This window comes from Pongo pygmaeus, chromosome 17, assembly GCF_028885625.2.
Source record: "Pongo pygmaeus isolate AG05252 chromosome 17, NHGRI_mPonPyg2-v2.0_pri, whole genome shotgun sequence".
Lineage (NCBI taxonomy): Eukaryota > Metazoa > Chordata > Mammalia > Primates > Hominidae > Pongo > Pongo pygmaeus.
Genome location: NC_072390.2, coordinates 35,599,507 through 35,626,254, shown reverse-complemented (window position 1 = coordinate 35,626,254; position 26,748 = coordinate 35,599,507). Strand labels below are relative to the sequence as shown.

The 26,748-nt window shown below is 40.7% G+C and overlaps 1 protein-coding gene and 1 long non-coding RNA gene across 6 annotated transcripts in view; one reads left to right on the top strand and one right to left on the bottom strand.

Annotated features, from left to right (window-relative positions):
• Window positions 1–17,803, bottom strand: part of GREB1L (GREB1 like retinoic acid receptor coactivator) — a 287,870-nt gene extending 270,067 nt beyond the window's left edge. For all 5 annotated transcript variants that reach the window (XM_063653474.1, XM_063653473.1, XM_054460340.2 and 2 more), the window contains exon 1: window positions 17,619–17,803. The gene's annotated coding sequence lies outside the window, so the exon portion shown is untranslated. The remainder of the gene's footprint in view (window positions 1–17,618) is intronic.
• LOC129018665 (uncharacterized) lies at window positions 17,782–19,350 on the top strand. The gene is made up of 3 exons (XR_008495394.1): window positions 17,782–17,860; window positions 18,688–18,746; window positions 19,016–19,350. It is a non-coding gene; the product is annotated as an uncharacterized LOC129018665 (long non-coding RNA).
• The last annotated feature ends 7,398 nt before the right edge of the window (window positions 19,351–26,748 follow it).

Here is a 26,748-nt window from a genome sequence, read left to right as displayed (position 1 = left end):
ATCTTGTACAATGTGCTTTAAACATAGTCTGAAGGTCCAAATGAGCTTTCATTCATTTTCTTTCTAAATGATAATTTCCCATGCCTTAAATTTCTATATAAAGAACATCTCAAAAGTGATATACTAACTAAAGTTAGTTTCTGCTCTATAAGACAAAAAAAAAAAAAAAGGATATGAGTTGAACAGTGGTCAAATTCATACTCCCACCACGAAAAAAAGGAATGCCACAGTTTTGGTGTTATTTATAGGTACCTTAATATCCATGAGTGTCGCTAACAACTTAAGGATCATACCATGATTTTCTTAACATTACCAATACCATTTCAAATTTTATAATATGTTCAATGCCTCATGAACAAGTTAAAAACATCTTCTAGTTTTTAAAAAATTAAATGGGCATAAGATTCCATTTGATATAAGTTCAACTGAATTCTTTTGTAATTTAGGTATTGGGAAACAGGACAAAAAACACCTTTACATATTATGTTATATAAATATTTTCCTATATTAGTAATGGTTTGAGGAACATGGTTTGAATAAAATGAGATCTGAATCTAGAAAACCACAAGTCACATTACTGTGTTTTAACTAGACTGTCAGTTTCCCCAAGGGCAGGGACAGCTCTTCATTTTCCTCTCTCTCTCCACAGCATCCCTTCCAATCATAGGTGCTTAAAAAAGACTTATTAGCTTACTCTTATTGTTAATTTCCTGCCCAATGGTGTATTCTATTATCCCCACTGAATAAACACCTCTTGCTCAGTAGAAAAATTATGAGAAAATTATTTTTAAAGAAGTGACAAATGTATTTCATGAAATCATTCCTTTTACCCAAATGAAAACTGAGAGTTTGATAATTATTGCTGCCAATTATTACTTCAAATCCTTTTAAAAAATCAGTACAGGTTAAACAAACCTTAATCTAGGATAGAATTATGGTGTCTGTTTGCAATATGTGAACTTTAGCTTTCCAGGGGTAAACACCACACAGATGTCTGGTAATCTCCCATGCAACAGTATCTAAAATAAGCCCACACTGTTTTGATTTTGGACATCTTGTCCATTTAAAATCTAATAAGCAATATGAATTGTAACATCTATACTGTACAGGAAATGTCACATTTTTCAAAACACTTTTTTCCAGACTATCAATCCATGGTTCTATTCCACTATGCAGTATTATCCTGGAAATACACGGCTTAGACTATATTTTATTAACTAGGATATTTGTTGGCAAATTTAAAGCCCATATTACTTAAATTATATAGGTACATTTGTAAGTAAGTAAATTTGATGATCAATTGAACATGCACAAAGGATTATAAACACATCATCATTTTGTATAATTCAAAAACAAAAGGGGAATGAAATGTATCTCCACCTCTGCCACAGAATTGTTTTGAATTTATTTTTCCTCATTACCATCCTTTATTTAAAAGATAATGCTACTGAACTAGCTTCCAAAGGGCATGGGGCTTGTGTTGGTATTTCCAGTCAATGTAATAAGCTTATGTTGTTCCATTACCCACCCTTGCCCCAACTCCTGTGTAGTCAGTGGCTTAGATCAGAAGGAATTTTGGCCTAGGTTAAGGATGTAATACATAGCCATGGAAGAAAGTTAACAGTTCCTACAGACCTGTTATTATTATTTGTCATTAACAAATATTTATTGAGGGGGCAACTATGTGCTTGGTCTTAGGTGCCGGGAATAGAACAGTGAGCAAAAGGGACAAAGCACTTGCAGTCTGGTGAATAAACTCAAGATCTGACCCCCACTGGCACCATTCCTTGCCAACCAAAATTGAGCCTTGTACAGCCTGTTACCCAAAAATATGGCACTAAATGGTCCCCTAGTGGTATGTGCAAAGGCTAAAATGTCCCTTGGCAGCTATCTATAGCACCTTCAGCAAGAACAGCAACATTTGCCACAAGTTACCTTTTTGGGTAATATAACACATTGTAAGATGCAATTCCTGACATCCAGATCTTATAATCTAGTTGAATCACAAAACAGGTACCCAAGAGTACAGAGGCAGGAACAAAAGCTTTAAATCAGCCAGACTTAGATTTGAATTCTGACTTTACACTTACTACCTGAAGGCTCTTGTGAAATTTACCTAAGCCTTATCTGAGTCTTAGTTATCTCAGCTGTAAAAGTGAGAATAATGATGCCTACTTTACAGGGCTGTTGTGAGGATTAGAAATTATATGTGCACAATGTGTGAGGTGGGGTACATTTTTAATAATTATATTGTTGAATTAAATTATTAATTTCTGCTATTAATTAAATCAATAAACAGCAGAAGACTAAGCAGAGAAGACCTTTATGGCAGTTTTTTAAATCAAAAGCTGTGTTTTGTGCATACACACATACTCTGACATACATATGTTCCCTTTGAAATTCCAGATATGCAACTATGCCATGTGTTACACTGTTCCATCACAGTTCCTACTCTGGAGGCAGAAGTTGAGATAATGCATACCACTGGCTCAGAGGTCTTTATGATGGCATAAAACCTCAAACGTTTAGAATACCTGAAATACCATAACCAGACACACATTTACAGACTCTAAAAGATCTTCAGTAGATTATGCAAATGGTCCATTTAATACCTACTGATATGAAACAATTCTGATACAATTTTTGACCAACAATACTGTAAAAAATACCACAGCTAGTATTTTATTGCTCCATTAAAATGAACAAGGGGGAAAAAGGTTATTTTTACATGGTCTAATTTTCCCAGAAAAGTAAGAACTTGGTAACATTTTTAATTGGGAGGCAAACGCTTAAAACTAATTGCGGCTGGGCACGGTGGCTCATGCCTGTAATCCCCGTACTTTGGGAAGCCGAGGCAGGCGGATCACGAGGTCAGGAGATCGAGACCATCCTGGCTAACACGGTGAAACCCTGTCTCTACTAAAAATACAAAAAAATTAGCCGTGCATAGTAGCAACTAATTGCTACTCTCTAATAAAGTCTGAGACTTGTCATTTAAATTCAACAAGTCTAATGAGGAAAAATAACTAACACTTCCTGAGAGTCTTTTTTTTTTTCTTTTGAGATGGAGTCTCACTCTGTCACCTAGGCTGGAGTGCAGTGGCACGATCTCGGCTCACTGCAACCGCCACCTCCCGGGTTCAAGCAATCCTCCTGCCTCAGCCTCCTGAGTAGCTAGGATTACAGGCATGTACCAACAAACCCAGCTAATTTTTGTATTTTTTGTAGAGATGGGGTTTCACCATGTTGGCCAGGCTGGTCTCGATCTCCTGACCTCAAGTGATCCACCTGCCTTGGCCTCCCAAAGTGCTGGGATTACAGGCGTGACTGGGAGTCTATTTTGTACCAGCCATCATGCTTGGCAGCATTGATTCATTATCTCAGAAATGTGACCTCTTTTGGAATCAAATTATGGGGCAACTGTCTCAGAGTAAAAAATATCAAGAGTCTCAGGAAGGTAGTTATTTGTTCAATAGAGATTTTATTCTTAATAGATTAGATTGATTTTTGTACCAACAGGTAATGAGCCTACCAGAGAATGTAGTTGTTTTCACATCACCCTGGGGAATGATACAGTCTGTGAAATTATGCACAAAGAGAAATATTCCTCACCTTAGAACTAAGTGAGTTGCTGCTAGTCATGACTACCCTATTACTATTCCACCGTGATCATTCACTGTGCTCCAACTTGTGAAAATGTACACCTAACTATTCTCTAATGTTGCCAAGACCTTAACCTCCTGCTCCAGTGATTTTCAGGCCATTATTAAATCATCAAAGTAGAGCAGCCAGAACAGCTACCTGAATTTTCTAGTTAATCTGGAGAAGAACCCTGGTTCAAGTGGGGAGTTCATTTGCAACAGAAAGTTGCTTTATCAACTATGGCTTCAGAAGTTTGACTAATTTATGTTCTACAAAGAGAATCAAAAGATCAGAGCACTTTAAAATAGCCATTTTTTAAAATGATGCTAATTTATTATGGGGAACATCCTCATACACTACTTGTTAGAAATATAACCAAGATTTTCAGATTTATTTCCAACAAATAAAATTAAGAAAAAAAATTACAGAAATACTCTATCATCCATATTCAATATTGCAGACAGTATTATGATTTTCAAAGAACTGCCAAGTGAATATACTATAGATTGACAATTCTGTAGAATGTAATTAAGCAGTCAATACTTTGTATTTGCTATGAACCCAATTTTATATTCGACATTTTGGAAAATACAAGTGATAATATGCCACAGTACCTCCTCTTAAAAGGCTTATACTCTAATATTCAGGAGGAATACTTTCTGAGACAATTAGAGAATATTAATATCGTAAAGAAATTCTAAAACTTTACATCAAACTATGAATGCTATAGAAATCTAGAGAAGGAGAAAACTAATGAAAACTCCAATGGTCAGTATATTTCCATAAAAGAAACAAAACTAGATCTCAAAGCAGTGTTCTTCATCTTTATTGGGCATGAAAGTGGCTCAGGGCCTATTCCTAGGGCTCAGAATCTGCATTTAAACAGCATCTCAAACAGCTGATTCTCATCTAGGTGGTCCATAGTTTGGCAAACACTGTGTAAATAATAGGTATGCTTTGTAAGAATTTCTAGAGCAGTGCTTTCCGTCAGAACTTCCTGTGATTATGGAAATGTTCTGTTCCTTCACTATCCAATACAGCAGCCGCTTAGTCACAGGGCTACTGAAGTGGGACTTGTGTGCCTAAGGAACTAAATTTTAAATTTTAATTAAAATAGCTACATCAGCTCTAATAAACAGGGAGAACTTTCTAAGAAAGTGAAATAACATATGTCAAGGCACAGGTAGAAATGCACATGAGCAGGATAGATAGGCAGGGAAGACAACTGATCGACTTGTCTAGAATAGAGGTTTTATATTAAATTATCATGGGGTCAGATTATGAAGAGCCTTGAAGGGAACTAAGTAAATTCAATTTTATAGTACACACTGCTGGTTGCCTAATCAAGCCATTTCCTGATCTTCTTCAATATTTACCCCACAGTTTGTCATGCTTACCTCAAAGAATAGACCCTTTCCCAGGCTCTGGAGTAAATCTTGAATATTCTACATCAGTTATGGTAATCCCATTTTCCTTGTCAGTGACTGGCTGACGCATGACCATGCAGTGAAGTCTCACCACGATTTGGGACATCAAAGTATGTAGGTAAATTCTTTTAAAAGCATTTAGCCTGAACATAAAGAGCCTTTTTCTGACTCCAGTCAAAGCTGTGTGAGGGTATGAGTCATATGTGCTGCAAATATCTTGGGATAGTGAAAAGACAAGCTGGAAGACGAACATCAACAAGCTGAGGATGGCGGAGAATGACCAAAAGAATCTTGGTTCTTGAGGACATTGTCAAGCACCCAAATTAACCCAAGAATTGCAGTGCCCTTCCTGCCACCCTGAGAAATGTTGGTGATATAACAAACTCATTACTGTTTAATACCTTTAGTTTTTTGGTTTTTTTTACATGCAGCTGACAGCGTAAGACTGGGGTGTTAATGTTTAAGGTGACACCCTTTGGGAAATGCTAAGGGAGGTAACTGGTACCTATAAAAGACATTTGATCATTTGTAGAATGATACAAAACAATGTTCAAGGATTAAAAATGACACGTGTGAAAAACAGATAGAAAGAGAGTCATGCAGACCAGCTTAAAAAGCCCAAAAGCGGCTAGGCATGGTGGCTCATGTGTGTAATCCAGCATTTTGGGAGGCCCAGGCGGGCGGATCACCTGAGGAAAGGAGTTCGAGACCAGCCTGGCCAACATGGTGAAACCCTGTCTCTACTAAAAATACAAAAATTAGCTGGGTGTGATGAAGTGCGCCTGTAATCCCAGCTATTCGGGAAGCTGAGATAGGAGAATTGCTTGAACCCGGGAGGTGGAAGCTGCAATGAGCCAAGATCATGCCACTGCACTCCAGCCTGGGAGACAGAGCAAGACTCTCTATCAAAACAAAACAAAACAAAACAAAAAAAGCCTGAAAGCCTGGACAGCAAAGTGACACCCTATCTCCACAGAAAGTTTTTCAAATTAGCCAGGCATAGTGGTACACACCTGTAGTCCCAGCTACTCTGAAGGCTGAGGCAGGAGGATCCTTTGAGCCCAGGAGTTCGAGGCTGCAGTGAGCTATGATTGTGCCACTGCACTCCAGCCTAGGTGACACAGCAAGATCCTATCTCTAAGAAAAAAAAAAAAAAAGCCTGGAAGTCAAAGTTACCAAAAGATTTGGGAAATATTAGGGAAATCATATTAACAGTATGTAAAATCATTAATGCATATAGATAAATACTTGAAGCAGAACTGCAATAACAGTTCACTTTGTAAGGATGGCAGAATTACAAGTAATGTTTCTGTTTCTGATTTGTTAATATTATTCTCACATGCTACTATTTCTATTTAAAATCTAAACACATTACATATAATTTCTCTAAATGTTGTATATTTGGTTTTTGAAAATGAGAAAAAATTCTTGAAATAGGTGAGCACGGTGGCTCACACCTGTAATTCCAGCACTTTGGGAGGCCAAGGCGGATGGATCACCTGAGGTCAGGAGTTCGAGGCCAGCCTGGCCAACATGGTGAAAACTCAACTCTACTAAAAATACAAAAATTAGCCAGGCATGGTGGCACATGCCTGTAATTCCAGCTACTAAGGAGGCTGAGGCATTAGAATCACTTGAACCCAGTAGGTGGAGGTTGCAGTGAGTTGAGATTGTGCCATTGCATTCCACCCTGGGTGACAGAGCAAGACTCCATTTCAAAAAAAAAAAAAAAAAATCCTTGAAATATGTTTTCTCTATATTAGCTGCAATTACAAGTATAAGAAGACACTGTGAAACAATATGGTAAACTAGAAAACATGCAGGACTAGTTTAGTGACCTTGGGCAAGTCAAGTAAACCCTGCAGTGTTTTCCTCTCAGGGTAGATTGATCTATGGCTCTAAAATCCAACAAAGCTCTGTCTTAGAAGGAAACCCTTTTGAATACAAATGGGCAATTGATATCAAAATTAAATTTTCTAAGCTCTGTTCTCATCATTTGGCTTATGAGCTAAGATTGAAATAAAAGTCAATTTCCCTCAAATTATCTGAGCAAACAGGAAACCCTGGGAAATTATGTTTTATAGCTTTAATAAAACTTTCTTTTTTGGGGGGTGGGGAGGGACAGTCTCGCTCTGTCACCCAGGCTGGAGTGCAGTGGTGCTCACTGCAACCTCCGCCTCCCGGGTTCAAGCGATTCTCGTGCCTCAGCCTCCTGAGTAGCTGGGATTACAGGCACCCGCCATGACGCCCAGCTAATTTTTGTATTTTTAGTAGAGACAGGGTTTCGCCATGTTGGCCAGGCTGGTTTTGAACTCCTGATCTCAGGTGATCCACCCACCTCGGCCTCCCAAAGTGCTGGGATTACAAGCGTGAGCCACTGTGCCCGGCCGCTTTAATATAACTTTTTTTTTTTTTCAGATGCAGTTTCACTCTTGTTGCCCAGGCTGGAGTACAATGGCACGACCTCGGCTCACAGCAACCTCCGCCTCCCTGGTTCAAGCGATTTTCCTGCCTCAGCCTCCCGAGTAGCTGGGATTACAGGCATACGCCACCATACCAGGCTAGTTTTGTATTTTTAGTAGAGACGGGGTTTCTCCATGTTGGTTAGGCTGGTCTCAAACTCCCGACCTCAGGTGATCCATCCGCCTCAGCCTCCCAAAGTGCTGGGATTACAGGCATGAGCCACCGCACCCGGACTAATATAACTTTCAAAACAAATGTTTCTGCACAGATTTTTCAAAGAACAAATAAGCTACTTCTGGAAATTTTAATGTTGATTAAAGTTCTATAGTAATATCAAGTAGGTATCAAGTGATAGTTTACTATTATTTGTAACTTGCATTTCTAAACAACTAATAAGGCTAAGCATTTTTCATACTTATTGACCATTTGGAATAGCGGTTCTGTGAATAGCTAGTGACAATGTTTGCAAAATACTTTAAAATTATGTTTCATAAAATACTTTATTACCATTTTATAAGAGTTCCTTATAAACTAGAGATGGTAATCTTTTTTTTTTTTTTTTTTGAGATGGAGTCTCACTCTGCCTCCCAGGCTAGAGTGCACTGGCACAATCCCAGCTCACTGCAACCTCTGCCTCCTCAGTTCAAGCGATTCTCCTGCCTCAGCCTCCTGAGTAGCTGGGATTACAGGCATGTGCCACCACGCCCGGCTAACTTTTGTATTTTTACTACAGACTGGGTTTCACCATGTTGGTCAGGCTGGTCTTGTACTCCTGACCTTGTGATCTGCCCACCTTGGCCTTCCAAAGTGCTGAGATTACAGGTGTGAGCCACTGTGCCCAGCTGAGATGGTAATCTTTTATTTGCATATGGTACAGATTTTTTCCCCAATCTATCATATGTCTATGGTAGTTATTTATGGTGCTTGCTTTACAAAAATGTTTTTAAATTGTGTTATCACATGTCTATCTTTTAATATATAGCTCTTGTTTCTTGTTTGGCTTAAATAAATGCCCTTCAATGAAGTAATGGTTGTTTAACTGTGGAATACAGATGCTATAGATTATTTTTATAGGATATTGCATAACAATTTAAAAGAATAAAGACAAGCTATACCAGTTAACCTAGAGTTATATTCCTTGTGTTTTATTGAATATTAGGTGAAAATTAGAAAGATATGATAGTACATATATGGTACTAAAATATATATAAGGGTACATGATCATGGAAAAAGTTGTAACAACATAAATAGATAAGTGACATTGTTGGAGTGAAAAGAAAGGGGAAAGGGAAAAGACAGCCCTCAAATTTTTAAAAAAGAAGTAACTACAGTTTTCGTTTGTTTGTTTGTTTGTTTTTAGAGATAGAGCCTCATTACATTGCCCAGGCTAGTCTCGAACTCCTGGCTTCAAGTGATCTTCCTCCCACTTGGGCCTCCCAAAGCACTAGGATTACAGACATGAGCCACTGTGCCTGGCCTACAAGTTTCTTAAAAAGCATAATATGATCCTATTTATGTAAGATTATTAATATTGATTATATATAAATATGCATAGAGATGCATAAAAGAATGGCTACCAAAATGTTGATGATGTTTGACTTAGCGTGGTTAGATTTCAAGAAGAGAAAAGGAAGAAGAAAGGAAACAAGAGGAAAAGAAAGAAAACATGAGAAAAAAAACAAAGAGATATAAATGTGCCCTTTCCAAAAAATAGAACAGACTGTATGGGTGAGAGGCAGAACTCTCAAGTGAAAAGGTTCCCCCACCATCTGATGTGGATACAAATTATGGTAACAGACTCAGAGTTCCCCGAACACCCCAAAAAGATATACGTGTTAACTTATATTAGTGTCCATTTAAATAGGTTTAAAAATACAGAGAGATATTATACCAATTACATCTTCTCTTCACACTAACCTACACAGGCAGAGGTGACAACTTGAAGTGCACCTGCTCTAAAAATAACTACAATTACAGAATGATACATTTGAGTAGTAGTTCTAAAACTTGTGTCCATAAAAACCACCTGGGAAGACACTTAAAATGCACATTCATCCTCAGACTATGGCAGAACATTTTTTTTTAAACGCACATTCATGGGTCCCATCCTAGAAATTCTTATTAGTAGGTCTAGTGATCAATAATCCGTATTTAACAAGCACCCCAGGCAAATGTGGCAGAAAGAATTGACAGATCACGCTAAAGAAAAGTGAATTTCAGGATGTTTGATCTCTTTACAAACTGATTAACCAAAGAATCTGAGAGTGTGGTGCACTAGAGAGAACAAAGAATTTGAAGTAAAAAGATCCAGATTACCTCTCTGACCTAATCCCCAACTCGCTCCCTCGCTTGCCTCTCCCCATCAGCTCCCAGGCCTCCTAGTTGCCCCTCTAACAACAAGCTGAAACCCTCTTCCCTTAACCTTTCCAGTGGCTCAGTCCCTCACTTCTTTGTGTCACTTCTCAATGACACCTGTAGAAAATCGCAACCTCCAGCTTACTTTCTAATTCCCCTTTCTGCTCTACTTTTCTCTCTGGCACTTCTCACTAAAAAACATCATATTTTCCTCAATTTCTTTTGTTCATTGTTTGATTCTCCTGAGAACAGAGATATCTGTCACTTTCCTTTTTTTTTTTTTAAGACGGAGTTTTGCTCTTGTTGCCAGGCTGGAGTGCAATGGTGCAGTCTCAGCTCACTGCAACTTCTGCCTCTGGAGTTCAAGTGATTCTCCTGCCTCAGCCTCCTGAGTAGCTGGGATTACAGGCATACACCACCATGCCCGGCTAATTTTGTATTTTTTTTAGTACAGACAGGGTTTCACCATGTTGGCCAGGCTGGTCTCAAACTCCTGACCTCAGGTGATCCACCGACCTTGGTCTCCCAAAGTGCTGAGATTACAGGCATGAGCCACCACACCCAGCCAGATATCTCTCACTTTTCTTCCCTGCAGCATCCCCAGCACTTAGAACAGTACCTGGACAGAGGTCAGATTTAACTTGGCCAAGATAAAACAACTGAAGCTTGAGCAATTTAGTGATAGAAGGCAGATACCACTAGTAAGCAGAGTTTGTTAATAAAGATTTCTGGGTCCTGCCAGAGATTCTGATTCAGTAGGCTCGGGATGGGGCCTGAGATTTTGAATATCTAACCAGAATCCAGCTGATACGGATGTTATTTAGAGAGTTCTCAAGTGCCTCTGCTCATGTTTTAGTGAAAGTCAACCCATCCTACTATAAGAGCTGTAGGCTAAAAAGGGAAAGTTCTGTCATACTCACTTGCGTTTGTGACAAGAGAAAAGGTGATTCCCAAACCCCTTGTAACTAAGTTATCTACTGAAATATAAAAAAAGATTCTACAATAGAAATAGTTTCACGACATATGTAACACTATTTTCATAGATATTTACTACAACTTGATTTTTAATAACATGGTGTTTAGGTGGTTTCTAATTTTTTTACTTTTATAAATAATGTTTCAAGTGATATTTTTGCTATATGCCTTTGTGCATTTGTCTAATTGTTTTCTTCTAACAAATTCCAAAAGGAAATTTCCAAATCAAAGAGTTTAGACCAGCACTGTCCAACAGAACTTTCCCCAGTGATGGAAATGTTCTATATCTACACAGTCCAACATGGCAGCCACCAGCCATGAGCAGCTATTAAGTGCTTGAAATGTAACCAGTATAACTGAGAGACTGAATCTTTGGTTGTATATAATGTTAATTAATTTACATTTAAATAGCCACATGTGGCTAGAGGCTACCATATTGGACAGGGCAGGTATAGACATTTAAAGTCTTGAAACATGATGCCAAATTACTCCCCAGAAAAGTTGTAATCATTTGCCATCAGTCTTAGTATAAGAACAACCATTTCTTTATCCAATTGCCAACATTAGATTTTATCAATCTATTGAATCTTTGTAATCTGAAAGTTAAAAAGTGTCTGTGTGATTTTAATATACATTTATTTGATTAATAATGTTGAATGGGATTGTTTCTTCTGTCCTCACACTCATTCAAATGCAAATATGTTCACCCATATTATTTAACTCAGAGGTTGGAAGTTATCTGGCTTCCAGATTATTAGGTCCATGTGTTTTCTTTAAAATGTATTGCCAACATTTAAATTCATATAAAAATGTGAATTTCTAGCTTCACCTGAAAAATCAAATGGCCTAGCAACAGTGGCCCACAACCCCAAAAGGCAACAATCAGGGGAGACTTAGAAACTCTGCCACCTTCAGACTTTCTTGTCCACCAGAACTCATCACCTCTATTACTTTACAAGTGTCTTGCTTCACAACTCAGGTTTACTGCTTGGCGCCTCCATGCATCTGAGTTTACAATTCCTACCTGAATTAAATTTTGAGAGATTAAAAGACAAATAGCAGCTAATAATAATAGCTAATTTTCATTCCATGGTTAGCATGCAAGAATGATTTATGATATTTCTGGATTATTTTATAACTAATATTTAACTATTAGGAGAATACTTTTTTAGTGGGTGCTGAAGTTTCTGACTCCCTAGAACAGTGCTTCAGTATCAGAAGGGTTGTTAAAATGCAGATTGGTAGGCCTTATCCCCAGAATTTCTGATTCAACAGGTCAGAGTGGACCCCAAGAATCTGCATGTAACCTCAAGCTCTAAGTGCAACTCTACATCAAGATGAAGTTTTCTCAAAGATATGGACACTCCTAGAAGGGTAGTGACAATATGTAATTTTGACAACATAATATGAATTTGTAGATCATTTTTCTAAAATATGTCTACATTTATTTCACTTTATCTTCAAAATAAACCTATCCAGAAGGTTGGTAATTAGAGCAGTAATTGTTAATCCCATTTTACAGAAGAAAAGTAAAGCACAGGAGTTAAGAAAGTCTCCTAGGCACACAAAAAGTTGGAAGAGCCGTAACAAGCAGGTCTCCTCCTAACTCCTAACCTTGCTAATATAGGCAAACACGGGAATACAGGACACAACTGGTGCTTGCTCCTGCAGACTGGCACCATAAAAATAGAACTATGACGAGAACAGAGAAGACAATACAAGATATATCTCACAGCAACAAACATTTATCAAGTGATTATGTGTTAATCTATGCTAACATGGCAACAGTCCTACTGTAGGGACTGCTGAAGATACTCATAAAGCATAGGGAAAAATAAAAATAAAATCTGAAACCATAACCTTGAAAAGATAGTGAATTCTCTACATCACAGGCAGGTCAAAAACAACTGCACTGAAGAGGTGGGGTGGTAGGGGCAAATACAGAGTTGGGTAGAAGAGAAGAGTCACTGTGGGACTCCACAACTGGACTTGAAGGACTTGCTATCACCAGTCAAGAATGGGAGGGAAGAAAGTGTACACAATAGGGAGCCCTTCTGGGGCTCAACAGCACAAAGAGCTGCTGTTATCCATGTTGGGTGTGTATTTGCCAAAAATATCAGGGATGCTGGAATTCCAGAATTCACAAGGGCATGCTTTTTGTAGTCTAAATTACCTTGACTATATAAGAACTCAAGTCAGTGGGCATAACTTCATTATCCATTTGTAGCCAAAAGATAACATGATTGGAGATCATAAATTTTCTCTCTGATTTTTCCTCGAGTTTTGAGAAGCATTCCTAGTAAAATTCCAGCAAACTGTGATCACAATACTAACCACAAATCAGCTCTTCAAGGAAGATTGCATTTTCACTTAAATATTGTTTATATCTTAGTTAACAGCTACTTTTCTAAGAGTTAAATAATAATAATAGTAATAGCTAATAAATATTACCATAGACTGAAAATACAAGAAAACTACAATTAGTTTGAAAAAAGTCTATTGGAAAATTTGGTTCACCATTCATTAGTGGTGTAACTGACCACTCCTATATGTCGAGCTTATGGTACAGCTCAAAATGACTGAGGTAATGAAATTTCCATCACTCAATTTGGAAAGCTATAGCAATATGGCGGAAAAAACTATCTATCCCTCACTTTGTGTAAGACCAAAGAAAAACAAAGCAAAAGAAAGGTATAAAATGTTACACTGATCAAATTAGTAACAATAATATGTTTTAAGAAAACATAAGCACACACATATGTTAATGACAGTATAAATTTATATAGTCCTTTTAGAAAGTAATGTGGAAATTACTGTAAATCTAGAAATTTCCTAATAAAAATAAGAGTTAATATTTGTGTTTCATGTGTTATTGCTTTTTTTCTTAACTTTAAAGAACTATTACTATAACCCATCTTACATCTTAGTAAGCTAAAGTTCTGAGAAAATAAATTACTTGTCCAATATTGCCAACGAGTAATGGAGCTAGGTTTAAACCCAGAACCTCTAATTTTAGAACCCACCCATTTACAACTACATTATACTATCCCTCAAGAAAAAAACGATCCTAAGGAATTTAAGGGAAAAAGAAGAAAAGAAAAGAAATAAAGTTACATGTATAAAAATAGGCATTATAGGCCAGGCATGGTGGCTCACGCCTGTAATCCCAGCACTTTGGGAGGCTGAGGCGGGCAGATCACGAGGTCAGGAGATCGAGACCATCCTGCAACACAGTGAAACCCCAACTCTACCAAAAATACAAAAAATTAGCCAAGCGTGGTGGCGGGCGCCTGTAGTCACAGCTGCACGGGAGGCTGAGGCAGGAGAATGGTGTGAACCCGGGAGGCGGAGCTTGCAGTGAATGGAGATCGCACCACTGCACTCCAGCCTGTGTGGCAGAGCAAGACTTCGTCTCAAAAAAAAAAAAAAAAAAAAAAAAAAAGAATAGGCATTATATTTTTTATGCTGGAAAATCAAAAATAGGAAGGTTTAAGTTAATAACGAACATCCACTGCATAACCTTTTATAAAATTATTGTAAATAACGGGAAGTAAGCTACAGAAAAAATGTTTATAAAAATCAGGGTGAAAATTATCTGCAATATAAAACATTTATAAAAATATTCATTCGTATGGCAAGATTGGGAAGGGAGCTGGAAAAAATAAACACTATTACCATTTTGAAGAATTTCACTACTGGTATTGAATTTTCTTTTGTTTCTGTCAGCTTCGTTAATCAATCAATATTACTCTAAGTACCCTTACAAATATATTCTTCTAGTTCTTATTCTTAGGATCCCAAACAATTCCTAAAGCGAATTAACAATTTATTTATATTAGACTTATTCAAAATAATTACATATGTTTCATCAGCGGTGCTTTTAGAAAGCTTTAGCTTTCAGTGTGAGATCTCTATCTTAACATCAACACTTTTTGCGATCACCGCTTACAGTGTACCTTTGAAATCCCTTAATTTAGACCATACATAGTGACTAAAATCAACTAATTATTTTTACTTTCACAACTTTACAATCACTCCTCAACTCCTGTCCCCATCATTAGCCCAAAGGCTGCAGGTACTTTACAAATTAGAAGTTTCCTAATAAGAACGTACTCCCTAAGTGAATATTTATCAAGTAACCAAAATATCTTAGCTATAAGGGATGTTCATAATCTAAACACTTCAGAGAAGTATTAACTAAATTATATCAAGTCTCTTTCAAAGTTTATTTCCACTTTACCAAAAAGAAGAGTTTGGTAAGAGTAATTTTCCTAAAAATGACGCTGTGGGCTGCGAGAAGAATTCACTCTCCTGAGCCACACAAGGTGACATGCAGAGGCCCTCAGCCCGGTGTTTGGCCTCTATCAGCAATATAAACACACTTTCTGTGGGTAAGGAGAGTAGCTGTTCTCCAATGACATCAAACTCATAAAAGCAGGGATATAGTTTAAACATCTCTAACCCTCCTCTTCATGAATCCACCATTCAGGAATGTTTTTTTGTCGCCCCACTGTCTAACATCCACAGTCCAAGGGTTATCTTTAGCCAGTTTTAGGACAACTACTTTAATCGTAGAACTCTGGAGTTGGAAGGACCCTTAAAGATCACATAGTTCAATTCCTTTATCTAACCGAGTGGGAAACAAAGCTTCCCAAAAAAAGTTACGTCGTGTGGCGGGTTTGTGGCAAATCCAGGCCTAGAACTAAGAGATGCAACCAAACATCTGAAACTTGGCCTTCGTATTTATCTTTTACCACTAACATCTTTATATTATATCAATGGGAGTATACATACGCCCTTTCAGTGTTTTCAGATACACACTGCGGTAGACAAAGTAAACTACTACAGTTCTCATTCTCTATTTCATAAAGAATTCCAAAATGGAGGAAAAATTCAATAAAGATTGCAAAAATCAGTGTAGGGAAACTGGTGTGTGTGCGGGAAGAGATATTCGCTTAATAGTTTTGCTTTCCACTGCATACTGTTCTAAGATTTTTAGCCCTCTAATTGATCTTCAAGATAATAATTGTCCACATTTGGCTAAATAATCTCATGTCATCATGAGTGGGTATCAAGTTAATAGTCATCACCACGAATATATAGTTCAGTCTTATATTCAATCCCTTTCATCATCTATATCTATAATGTAATTCCATTTTAATAGACTTACGGAAAGATATACAAAAAATGTACAAGAATGGCTGCCTCTGAGAAGGATGAAGGCTTGTATGGAGGGGAGGAGAGAGGGCTTAATTTACACTGTATACTCTTCACTGTTGTTTGAAATGTTTACCCTACTTATATTACTTTTCAATATTCATTCATTAAACATTTTCCTCTTGAAATACATACCTATATGCATGTAATTGTATTACTAAATATCTCAACAATTTAATTTTTTCTCTTTTAAATAATTTTTCAGTATCATTCATAAGACCTCCTAGAAAATTTCAGCAAAGAGAAGAAACAACACAGTCACAACACTCAAAGCAGAATTTCAGGATTTAAAGTCTAAGAACATATATAGATGAATGAGAGGTTTTATTAAGGGGGATTGAGTTCAAAAACCTTTTGTGGGAAAGCTCTTCCCTGTATTTAAATGGCTAGGTTTAAAAATGTGATTTAAGCAGAGATTCCCGCCTCGAGGCGGGGGGAGGGGGAAAAAAACACCTTACGGTGTGAAAAGCAGAAATTAAAATGTGGTTTCTATCGTCTCAGCCGGAGCCAGAGGAGCGGGTGGGGAGGATAAGGACCTTGGAACCGTCACGTTCACCGGAGAAAGGGACAAGACTGAGGAGCTTCTCCAGGACCCGCAGCCTCGGTTAGAGGCAGCGGCAGTTCCGGGCAGACGAGTCGCGTTCGGGGACGTTCCTTGGACTCATGTAACTGAGAAACCCCACGCACTGAATCTCCACATGGAGTTTCCTCTTAATGGAGCTAGGAAGAGGGACGGCGGGAATGGATTTCCTTTAACGAGTCTCCCTCACCCTCCCCGGCCAGGGCGCACCTCACTCGCTGTCTGCTTGTGTCAGGGTCAGCTGTCAACACAACTCTTTGTGTCTCATTCGGAATAAGAGTGGTCCTCAACCATGCACAGAAAAATGGACATGCTGGCCGGAAGACACGCGCGCCCGCTTGTGACGAAGTGACATTTGGTGTGGAGGAAAAAAACCCACAGACGCCGAGCGAGCGCCCAGCCACCTCTGGACGCTCTCAACTTTCCCAGGCTGAGCTCCATCCATCCTCTCCCCGCCACCTCCGCGGCGCCCTACCTGTCGCCCGCCCGCCTGCCCGGCACCCCCTCACTGCCCCTGGGCTCGAGGAGACAGACCAGGTGCCCCGTCGCCGCCTCCGCCCGGGGACCCCGCGCTACTCGGCGCGCCACAGCTCCCTCGTCCCAACCCCGGGCCGCCTCGCTCCCGCCACAAAGGCAGCGAGTAGAGCCCGGTGACAGGCCTTCGGCCTCCGGGCGCGGACAGCACGGCCAGGTCCCTTCGGTGGGCGACGCGAGGCGGCAGGGAGGGCAGGCGCGACTCCCAGGCTGGCACTGGCGCTCCCTCGCCGCCCGCACGCTCTCCGCTCACACCCCCGCTGCGCTTCCCATCCCTCCGGAAAAGTCCGCCGCGGCGCTTCCCCGCGCGGCCAGGGCGTCCAGCCCGCCAAAGGGCAGCTCCTGCCGGTCACAGGCGAGCTCCCGCGCCCGGTTCGCGACCTCACACTTCCCGCCCGCGCCCCGGAGTCCCCGCGGCCGCTCACCTGGCCCTGGCGGGGCGCTAGGGCAGAGGACCAGGGGGTGGCCCTCGGCTCGGCCGGGCTGGTCTCCCCACCCCCAGTGCAGTTCTCTGCGCCGCGCTGCGCTCCGCTGCTCCGGCCGCCCGACTCCGAGGTGCTAGCGCCGCCGGCGGCTGGCGTCTCTCTGGCAGGCGCGCGGTCCGCGCGCTCAGTTCCCCGGGGCGGAGCGAGGCGGCGGTCGCCGCAGCCGGAGGCGGATTCCTCAGGTGCTGCCCCTCCCGCCGGCCCTGGCCTCCGCAGCGGGGACCCCCGCGCCCCCTCCCCCCGCCCCGCCTCTCGCCTTCCCGCTGCCTCCGCGTCCGCGAGTGGCTTTTGGGGGTCCCTCACCCTCCGTGAGGGTGGTGGGCGCGCATTTCTCCCCCACCCCCTCCAACGACGCCCCCCGCCCAGCCTGTGGAGCCCTCGATGCGCGGTCCTCACGCCTCCATTCCCAAACCCCGCCGCACAGAGGAACGCGCAGCCCCTGGGGGGTGCGGAGGCAGGGGTGTACAGGGGGTCGTGCAGTGGGGCGTCTTCTGTGAAGGAGGGCTGCACCCCAGTGTGCTGACGCGCGAAGCCAGGAGGAAAAATTATTTCCTCGGAGCCCGTGTTCATTCAGCGTGCTCTCGCCTCCGCGCGATTGCTTTCTCTGTTCACTGGACGGCGGCTGAAGAGCCCCAAGCGTGAACTCGGCCTGGGCAGTGGCGGCTTGGAAACCCTTGGCCTTTTGCATGAAGGGGGTAGGGTGGGGGCAGGGCGCGGACAAAACCAAACAAACCCGGGAGCTCCGGGCCCAAGCCGACTTTTGCACCTCCCGGAGGAGCACGCCCTCCGGCCCCGGGCCCTGGCTCGTCGGGAGCCTCCCGGGACCACGGGGACGGCTCCACCCCAGGGCAGCCGCGTCCAGCTGGCCCTGGGTCTTGACGGGAGCTGCGGGGAAAAGGTTCTTGAGAGATGCTGCGGCCCGGTAGAGAGATTTCGCTCCACTTTTCACAGCTGGAGGCTTTTGTTATTAGAGATGCAGCTCCATTTTTAAAACTAATTGTTGCCACAGATAGGCGACTACATCTCTGGAAGCAGCAGCTCCATGCTGGATGTGGTGGAAGAATCTAGGTAAGGAAAGGCTGATGTATTTTGAGTGCCTTTGGTGCAGTACAGCCCCAGAGAGCTCCCCGTGTGCGTGGGAGTGGGGAGGCAGCCGCGGCGCCCAGGCCCGGGTGGGTTGGAATCATTGTCGAGTGTTAGGTACCATTTAAAGACATTGTTAATTAAAGTAGTTCTCATACGATGTCCCAGTACTTTTGTTTGCTTGTCTTGCATTTTTCTTTTTTGCCATATCCGAAATACGTTTTTTTCTTTCCTGTCACTTTTGATTCATGCAGAGGGAATGGACTGGAAGTTTGGAATCACCGGAAAATAACAAGGCATAGCTAAGCTGTGACTAGCAAGATAAACGATTTGTTCGAGGTTTGATTGTCCTTTCCCTCCTCCATTCGGAAGACATAGTTGTCTTTTTTTTCAATAATGTTTTGTACCGAAATATTTTTATTTTACAATTGAATCCCTGTTGTTCGGCCTTTAAAAACACATAGAAACATTGTTATGTGCCACGAGGGTGGGAAACATGGCTTTACTCAGTCATTGCTGTACTCTCATAATTCTGGGTCATGCACACAATACAGGTTTAGTAAATAAAATCCGTATGTTTTTGGCCCCACGCGGTGGCTCATGTCTGTATTCCCAGCGCTTTTAGCCTGGGTGACAGAGAGAGAGACCCTGACTCAAGTGTGTGTGTGTGTGTGTGTGTGCGCGCGCGCGTGCGGGCTTTAAAATAACTACAACAGAAAGGTGCAGATGATTAGCAATAGCTAAAAAGAATCCAAAGTCACTTAGTAAACTCATCATGAGAACTGGCCATACACGTGGAAAAGACAGTGCTGTAGAAACCTGAAATTTTAAGTTCACCTGGTGAATATAAACTAAGCTCATATAAGTTAAAGCAGGTGAGAATCTTTTGGAAACACCCATCACAAGGTCTGCAGAGTGTGTGGGGGTTGGGCAGAAGCAGAACACCTTCCAATTTAAAGATAAGGAAACTGAACAATGAGCAGCTTTAAAGTAAAACCACCAGTGCAGTTTTCTCTCTGTTTAGTTCAAGGACTATTTGTTGAGTACCAAGTACACTAGACCCTAGAAATGTGAAAGCAAATCTGGCAGTCACTCAAGGACCATAGTCTAATATTACAGGATTCTGGTATTCATTCTTCATCCATTCAACAGATATTGCGCACCTACTGTGAGTTAGACGGCACAATATATCAGTAGTAGTGGTGATTTATCAGTAAACAAGGCAAGTCCCTAACAAGGGTAAAAGTGAGAGTAATCTATATATCCTGGTAGATTGAAAAGAGTTCAATGCCATCTTCATTAGATAACAAACTCCCAGCTGGGTGCAGTGGCTCACGCCTGTAATCCCAACCCTTTGGAGGCCGAGGCAGGTGGAACACTTGAGGTCAGGAGTTTGAGACCAGCCTGACCAACATGGTGAAACCCCATCTCTACTAAAAATGCAAAATTAGCTAGGTGTTGGTGGCACACACCTGTATTCTCAGCTACTTGGGAGGCTGAGGCAGGAGAATCGCTTGAATCCTGGAGGCAGAGGTTGGAGTGAGCCAAGATTGCACCATTGCACCCCCAGCCTGGGCAACAAGAACAAAATTCCAACTCAAAAAAAAAAAAAAAAAAAGATTTCACACTCCTTTGTCCTGAATTTGTGTATATGCCTTGTCTTCCCTTTGGGATTTCTATGTCCCTCATCATGCCCAGTAGACCTCCATAATTATAAAAGATGATAGGGTTCACAGAGAACATTCTGAAAAATGGTCCCATAGTTTTGAATCCTGACTCCAGCCTGGTGACAGAGTGAGACTACGTCTCAAAAAAAAAAAAAAAAAAAAAAGATGCATTAGTGCCTGAAACACTTTTTTTTTTTTTTGAGACAGAGTTTTGCTCTTGTCGCCCAGGCTGGAGTACAGTGGCACGAACTCGGTTCACTGCAACCTCTGCCTCCCAGGTTCAAGCGATTCTCCTGCCTCAGCCTCCTGAGTAGCTGGGATTACAGGTACCCGCCACCACACCTGGCTAATTTTTTGTATTTTTAGTAGAGATGGGGTTTCGCCATGTCGGCAGGCTGGTTTCAAACTCCTGACCTCTGGTGATCTGCTTGCTTCAGGCTCCCAAAGTGCTGGGATTACAGGTGTTACCCACTGCGCCCAGCCCGGAACACTATTAAATGTTGACTGTAATCATTGCCTGTGCATCCCTCCACTATCTCCCATAACAGTGATTCCCAAGTGTTTCTACATAGATACGCTGCCTTAAAACCCTAAATTTAGTGAAAAATATGAGACTCATAACAGAGTTCATACATAAATGGCAGAATCCTTCTGGGTAGTTACTGTGACGATCCTGCACCTTGGCAGTGGAGGAAGTTCTATGATTACGTCCTGGTTCTGCTCTCAAGGATGAACACCATTTTGCATTTATTTCTGTGGCCCTTGGCTCCACACTCTGGAATATTCTTCCTTGTTCATTATTCTCCATGACCATATCTGAAGTGCACACTAGGAAGTAAGCCCTTCAGAGACTTCACAGTTTTCACAGCGCATTTCCTGCTGATATAAGTTTGGAGTCCTGAGGGTTCATTCATACTTAAGGATTTTGTTTTGTTTTTTGGTTTTGTTTGTTTGTTTTTCCTTTTTGTGGACAATGGGGTCTCGCTATGTTGCCCAGGCAGGCCTCAAACTTCTGGGCTCAAGCCATCCTCCAGTCTCTGCCTCCCTAAGTGCTGGGATTATAGGCATAAGCCACGACTCCTGGCCTATATGTAAGGCATTTTAAAGGTCAGGTTTCTAGCTGATTTGACCTTACAATTTCCTTAGACACTTAGTAGACTATCCTCTTCCTATGAGTTCCATGGGCCAGTAATCATACCCAAAGTTCTTTCCTGGGCAAAGCTGCAAATACTTTATTTCTTTGCTTCCTCACTGTGTTTCCCTTTCTCTCAATTTAAGATATGAGGCTTAGTGGCTCAGCATACTCATGCATTATAAGAACTCACCTTCTGGCCGGGCGCAGTAGCTCACGCCTGTAATCCCAGCACTTTGGGAGGCCGAGGCAGGCAGATCACAACGTCAGGAGATTGAGACCATCCTGGCTAACATGGTGAAACCCCGTCTCTACTAAAAATATAAAAAATTAGCCAGGTGTGGTGGTGGGCGCCTGTAGTCCCAGCTACTCGGGAGGCTGAGGCAGGAGAATGGCGTGAACCCGGGAGGCAGAGCTTGCAGTGAGCCGAGATCGTGCCACTGCACTCCAGCCTGGGTGACAGAGCGAGACTCCATCTCAAAAAAAAAAAAAAAAAAATTCGCCTTCTACTAGAAAGGGTGCTACTACTTTCCCACTCAAAGCCAATTCACTGGAAAGGAAAACCAACCTACCACCATCTTTGTCAGAGGGGAAGATACACTGTGGGGAACCGAACAAAGGTCTCTCTAATTCCAGATCGGATGCCAGTTACCAATGCTGAATGATCTAGATCTTCACTTATAAATATGAGCAGATAAAAAATATCACCAATCATAAGGAGAGAATCTACCATTTGAAGGAAGAGGACCAAACGAGAGCAAATATTACCCACTAAAATGGAGTTAATGCAGGAAATAAGACAAAACTTTTTTAAAAATCTTGTTCATGTTCTTAGTGAAATTTAAAGAGTAACAAACAGGTTGTGAAAATGAAGCAATCTGAAAACCAGAATGCTGTTGGAAATTAAACAGTAGATGACTATTTAAGTTGAAAAAACTAAGGAAGCAGTTAATAGAAAAAATGGATACTGCTGAAAACTGAATTAGTAAATTATAAGACCATCTCAGTATTTCCAGAGTACAGAGCAAAAAGATGAAGAAATTGAAATTGTGAAAGAAAAAATAAAAGAGAAAAAATAAATTCAGGGGAGCTATTATTGATATGTTGGAAGCTTGAAAAATAAAATGGAGCACAATGTTATATACTGTAACTACAAAACATCATTAAAAGAAATGAAAGAAAACCTAAGTAAATGGAAAGACATCCTGTGTTACTGGATTTAAAGACCTAACATTGTTAAGATGGCAATACTCTCCAGGTTGATCTACAGATGCAACATAATCTCTATCAAATTCCATTTGCCTGTCTTGTAGAAATTGATAAGCTGATCCTATAATTCATATGGGAATGCAAAGGATCAAAAATAGCCAAAATAAACTTAAGAAAAAAGAACCTAGTCAGAGGACTACACTTCCCAATTTCAAACCTCATGACAAAGCCATAGTAATCGAGACAATGTGGTGCTCACATAAGTACATACAGATCAATGGAATAGAATTAAAAGTTCAGAAGTAAACCCATGCATCTATGGTCAATTGATTTTCAACAAGGATATCAAAATAATGCAATACATTGGGAAAGAATAGTCTTTTCAATAAATGGTGCCGGGACAGCTGGATATCCACATGAGAAAGAATGAATTTGACATCTACTTTACAGCAGATACAAAAATTAACTTAAAATGGATCACAGATCTAAATGTAAGAGCTGAAACTGTAAAACTACCTTTATAGAGTTATTTGACACTAGATTAGGTTTCTTAATATGACACCAAAAGTACGAGCAACAAAGGAAAAAGCTAGATAAATGGATTCATAAAAATTAAAAACCTTTGTACATCAAAGGACAGAATCAAGAAAGTGAAAAGACAACCCGTAATACGGGAGAAAACATTTGCAAATCATCTATCTGATAAATATCTATTATGGAGATATATAAATATCTATTATGTAGATATATAAAGAACATATATGTATATATATAAAGAACATTTGATGCTACTTGCAATTAAATAAAACTCAATGAAGAGGTAAATAGAGTAAACAAAAAGTACTGGAAAGTAAAAGCCCTGTGGGATCTAAATAATTATTGATAATGTTTTTATAAAATCTAATACAAATGCTATATAGCATAGAAAAAACAAAAATTGAAATATTAAAAATAATCTATAATTAAAATCCCAGTTTATTTCAATAAATGTGGGTGGTATGGGCCCTTGGGGAGTGAATTTTAACCATTAAAAGTCTCATTATGTTTGGAGAAGAGAATGGGGAATAAGAAAATATATACCACCAGGCACAGTGGTTCATGCCTGTAATCCCAGCATTTTGGGAGGCCAAAGCAGGAGGATCACTTGAGCCCAGGAGTTTGAGACCAGCCTGGGCAACATAGTGAGACCCTGTTTCTATAAAAAATAAACAAATTAGTCGGGTGTGGTGACATGATCCTGTCCTCTCAGCTACTTGGGAGGCTGAGGTGGGAGAATCACTTAAGCCCAGGAAGTTAAGGCTACAGTTTCCATCATGGCGCCACTGCACTCCAGTCTGGTGACAGAGATCCTGTCTTAAAAAGAGAAAAGATACATCCTTTTTTTCTTTATAAGCATATCGGTTATTTATAAACATATCAGTTTTTTTGTTTTGTTTTAAAGATACCACAACTTGTAGAACTTTCAAATAATTTGAGAAGAAAGAAAAACAAAGAAACTAAAACCAATACCACTTCACCAACACCACAAAAGTCAGGAAGAAAAGGGAAAAACAAAGTATAAAAAAGAGAAAACACAATTTAAGGTGTATGAATACATTCTTAGCATCAATAACAACAAATTCAGTGGGCTAAATTTCCCTATTGAAAGATAAAAATCTCTCTGAAAAAACAAGAAGATACAGCTATATTCTCTTTATGAATAATATCTGAATTAAAACAACATAGATTGAAATTAAATGGATGGCCAACAAAGGTAAAACAAGTGAAGACAAAAAGAAGCAAAAGTAGCAATATAAAATCAAAGTGAAATTGATGATTTAAAAGAAAGCACGGGCCAGGCCTGGTGGCTCACGCCTGTAAATCCAAGCACTTTGGGAGGCCAAGGCGGGCAGATCACAAGGTCAAGAGATCCAGACCATACTGGCCAACATGGTGAAACGCTGTCTTTACTAAAAATACAAAAATTAGCTGGGCGTGGTGGTGTGCACATGTAGTCCCAGCTACTCAGGAGGCTGAGGCAGGAGAATCGCTTGAAGCCAGGAGGCAGAGGTTGCAGTGAGCCAAGATTACACCACTGCACTCCCACCTGGCGACAGAGCAAGATTCCATCTCAAAGGAAAAAAAAAACAACACTGCCAGGCATGGTGGTGCATGCGTGTAATCTCAGCTACTCAGAAGGCTCAGGTGGAAGGATCTCTTGAGGCCAGGAGATTGAGACCAGCCTGGGCAACATAGCAAGAACACCACCCCACCCCTGCTGCCACCTGCCCCATCTCAAGAATCAATGAATGGGCCAGCTGCAGTGGCTCACGCCTGTAATTCCAGCACTTTGGGAGGCTGAGGTGGGCGGATCATGAGGTCAGGAGTTCGAGACCAGCCTGACCAACATGGTGAAACCTGTCTCTACTAAAAATACAAAAATTAGCCGGATGTCGTGGTGCACACCTGTAATCCCAGCTACTCAGGAGGCTGAGGCAGGAGAATCACTTGAACCCAGGAGGCAGAGGCTGCAGTGAGCTGTGCCACTGCACTCCAGCCTGGGCGACAGAGCAAGACTCCATCTCAAAAAAAAAAAAAAAAAAATGAATGAATGAATAAAAAAAAAGCATTAAGTAGGACAAGACAAAAGAATAGTGAGTATCTTTTGAACACACCTGTAGTGAGAGTGCTTTAAATACATCTTCTCAAATAATGTTTACAACTCCATGGAATGACTGTGGTTAATGCCTTCTTTCATTTTGCAAATGAAGACTAGACATCAGAGAGATTAAATGATGTTCGTAGTTCACAGTGATAGATGGACATGGAACTCAAACCCTGATATGCTAATTCTAAAGTGCAAGCTCATAGCACCAAAATATTCAAATAAATAACTAATGGGGATAAAAGGAGAATTTATTTTAAAATTTTTAACCCATTTCTTTAAGAATTTGACAGATCACATAGACCAAAAATAAACAGAGAGGATTTGGAAAATAAACAAAACACATATGTCAGGAGGCTGAGGCAGGAGAATCGCTTGAACCCGGGAGGCGGAGGTTGCAGTGAGCAGATATTGCGCCACTGCACTCCAGCCTGGTGTCAGAGTGAGACTCTGTCTCAAACAAACAAACAAACAAAAAAACACATATAATACATATAGATAACGTTGAACTCTAAAAAGATAGTACATGCATTCTTTTCTTTCTTTCTTTTTTTTTTTTTTTTTTTGGATGGAGTTTTACTCTTATTGCCCAGGCTGCTGGAGTGCAATGGCATGATCTCGGCTCACTGCAACCTCTGCCTCACAGGTTCAAGCGATTCTCCTGCCTCAGCCTCCCGAGTAGCTGGGATTACAGGCACCCACCACCACACCTAGCTAATTTTTTGTATTTTTACTAGAGACAGGGTTTCACCATGTTGGCCAGGCTGGTCTCGAACTCCTGACCTCAGGTGATCCGCCCGCCTCGGCCTCCCAAGGTGCTGGGATTACAGGCATGAGCCACTGCACTCAGCCTACATGCATTCTTTTCTAAAGTCCAAGAATATTTACAAACATTGAAATGTTCTAAACCACAAGGAAAATCTTAACAAATTCTAAAGAATGGAAATCTAGAGCCTAAGCCATAGTTCTTGACCCTAAAATAAGAAAGCTACAAATTAATTATTAAAAGAATAAATCTGCTTGATGAGTTAATTTTTTCTATATAAAAATAAATATAATCTGCAATTACAGATTAGTTAGAAGTTATGAACAGTCAAAACACACTTACTAAAAACCAGGGGTTTATGACATTGGATTTGGGAATGATTTCTGAATATGACACCGAAAGCGCAGGCAGCAAAAGTAATAATAGATAAAACAGACTACATCAAAATAAAAAACTGTGCATCAAAGGACACAAAGAGGGAAAAGAAAAATTACAGAATGACAGAAAACATTTGCGAATCTTGTATATGATAAGCGGTTAATACTCAGACTATGTAAGGAACTCCTAAA